We start from the raw sequence: 3,341 nt of genomic DNA on the forward strand, positions 1-3,341 counted from the left end.
TCTTTCTTTCTTTCTTTCTTTCTTTCTTTCTTTCTTTCTTTCTTTCTTTCTTTCTTTCGTCTTACAGGTACCTAAAGTTCACATTAGCTGGCTTTCAGGAATCCCACACTATTCTCAAACTCCCTTTCCATAATTTCATAAGCTTTGTTTAAGATTTAATGACCTGATCACTGCCTCCTTCCCTGGCCTCCTAACACACCAGACTATACACACACACACACACACACACAGAGAGAGAGAGAGAGAGAGAGAGAGAGACAGAGACAGAGACAGAGACAGAGGCAGAGAGTGGGCACTCTCACACACAGGCACTGCAGTCTGGCTCTAGCCCTCCTGCAGGCTGATGTTCCCAGCCACTGTGCTGTCTCTTCCTTGACCTGCAATGTCTTGCAATGTCTTCGCAGCTGCTGTTGCCTTTGTCCATCTCCATCCTCGTTTCCTAGAAAACACCTTTCTTCTCATTCTTGAGGATTCAGTTCCACTTGGCAGTGGCACAACGTTTTTTGTTTGTTTTTGTTTTGTTTTGTTGTTTCTTTTTCTTATGATGCCTGCTCTCCACCCTGTCAGGAGAAGGTATCCCCACCCACATGGCTCAGCACTTGTTTTAGAGCCCTTTTCATTTTAAATTTCCTGATCATCTTCTTCACTTCAAGTCTGTATGCTGAAGACAATTGGGTGATGAGTGCTGAGTGGAACACAGACAGCAAAGATCAGAGGATGGCTCATGTATGTGTGTGGAGGAAACTCACCACAAAGCAATGCACTCCACACTAATTCATTCTCTTCTGGGATGTGAGGTCAACCTGGTACTGGTTGGTTCTGCCACGTTCCCAGCCATATATCCCAAGCTCATCCTTTCAATCCATTTTCCACTTGTGTTTTTTTTTTCTCTAAGATGAAAGCAACAGACAGTTCTCAAAAGATGAAATACAAATGGCCAATGCAATGAAAAAAAATGTCTAACTTCACTAGCCATCAGTCAAATGCAAATTAGAACTAACCTGCCTTACAGAGTTTTACAACTGAAATAAGGCTCTGAACATATTTGTTAGTATATTTTACACTTCCCTATTTTTTTTTTTTTTTTTGCACAAAGTATTTACTACTTCTGAAGTCAGAGGACAGGAAAATAAATCTTACTTATAAAATAAAGTCACCTCATCTGGAAGGCATTTCTATATCTAGAAATGCTTCTTTTCTGAAGCATCAGAAGAACATTTGTCTCTTCTTCCTTCCAGGTGGCACACTTCTTAAAAGTGGGGACCTCATCAGGTCAGTACTGATGACCATATTTCTTAGCACTGTCCTATCTCCAAATAGTTCACAAAGGTAAAATCCTTTGTAATAACAGTAATTGACCAAGAGTGAGTGACAGAAAACACTGCCAATGAAAAGCACACCAGCAGAGTGATAAAGGTCCCATAGGATTAGACAGTTCAGTCTGCAAGAAGAGAAAAAGACAAGAAGAGGGAGGATGAGGAGGAAAAGGAAGAGAAATAAACCATTTAAAATCCTACTTGACAGAGATAACCAACAATGACAGTTTGTGTTGCCTTCACTTTTAAAGTTTCCCTCAGCTGTTTTCTTTGGAAGGTATATATGTGTATGCATGTATATGACTATATCAGCACACTTGGGATTTCTATTAGTTACTTTTCTCTTGCTATAATAAAACACTATGACCAAGGCAACTTATAGAAGCATTTATTTGAGTGTATAGTTCTAGAGTGCTTGAGTCCATGATGGTGGAGCCAAAACAGCAGGCAGCTGGAGCAGACACATCAACCACAAGCCCAAGCAGAGAGAGGAAACTTGAAATGGCACAAGTCTTTAACCTCCCAACGCCCACCTCCAGTGAGATACTTCTTCTAACAAGACCACCACCTTAGCCTCCTCAGACCAACTGGGGACCAAGAGTTCAAGTATCTGAGCCTATGGCAGACATTCTCATACAAGCCACCACAGGACTGTTCTGTAAATTGTTTTGCATTCTGATTTTTCCCAAACATTTCCTCACAACTTATTGCTTCTCCCACGGTATTAAAATCCATCCCAAGGGCTGGAGAGATAGCTTAGAGGTTAAGCACACTAACTGTTCTTCCAGAGGTCCTGAGTTCAATTCCCAGAAAACACATGGTGGCTCACAACCATCTGTAATGTGATCTGATGCCCTCCTCTGGCATGCAGGTGTGCATGAAGATAGAGCACTCATATACATTTTTAAAAAAATCTTTTTTAAAAATTCATCCTAAATGTTTTACATTTTGTGGCTAGAAAATATTCTATTGTGTAAAAATTTAAAACACCAAAGAAAGAAATTGAAGAAAACATTAAAGGATGGAAAGACCTTCATGTTCATGGATTAGAGGCTGAAAGCTATTGCAGATTTGATGCAATCCTTATAAAAATTTCAATGATAGCCTTCAACAAGGAATCAAACAATCTAGTCAATAAATGGGGTAACAAGGTGACAAAAGCAACTGACAGTTCTCAAAAGATAAATTCAAATGACCAGTGAAAGTATAAAAAAAGGTTCAACCTCACTAGCCATCAGAGAAATGCAAATTAGAGTTGCATTGAGATTCCATCTCATCCTAGTCAGTGGCAGTCATTAAGAAAACAAATAACAACAACAAGGAAACAAATAACAAGGCTGGCACAGATGTGGGTGAAAAGGAACCTTTTACACAGCTAGTGGTGATGTAAAGTATCAGTCTCTATGGAAACAAACGTGGTGGCTCCTCCCCAAACTAAAAATAGCCCTACCATATGACCCCAAGGGACTCCAAGCCAGTAGTTCATAAAGATACTTAAACATCAGTGTTTGTTGTGCTACTATTCAGAATCAAGAAATTAAGGAACTAATCTATATGTTCAACAGCAGAGGAATGGGTAAAGAGAATGTGGCATACATACAAGAAGAATAAAACTATATTGTCTGCAAAAAAAAATGGATGCAACTGAGACGATCACGTCAAATGAATTAAATTAGTTTCAGACAAGAATCATATGATTTCTTTCAAACAGAGCTCCTTGGTTACATATAAGATCATGTATCTATATCTGACATGAAAATAGAAGGATAACAAAGGGACTAGTGGGAGTACAAGGGAGGGAGACATAAATGCTCAGTTAAATACAGATATGAATGTCCTGAATAGCACAGTACAGTATACACTGAATACACAATTTTTTTTTTAAATTCTATTGCTTGTTTTTACCTTGATATATTTATTTGCAGTTTGGTTGTTTCTGTTCATCTATTCACTGGTGTGAGTAATTTTGAAATAGGCCTTTTTTTGCACCTAAATAAGGCTTCAAAACTTCCCTATATCTGTTAT

The sequence above is a fragment of the Psammomys obesus genome, unplaced genomic scaffold (assembly GCF_907164565.1).
Source record: "Psammomys obesus unplaced genomic scaffold, mPsaObe1.curated_primary_1811, whole genome shotgun sequence".
In the NCBI taxonomy this organism is placed as follows: domain Eukaryota; kingdom Metazoa; phylum Chordata; class Mammalia; order Rodentia; family Muridae; genus Psammomys; species Psammomys obesus.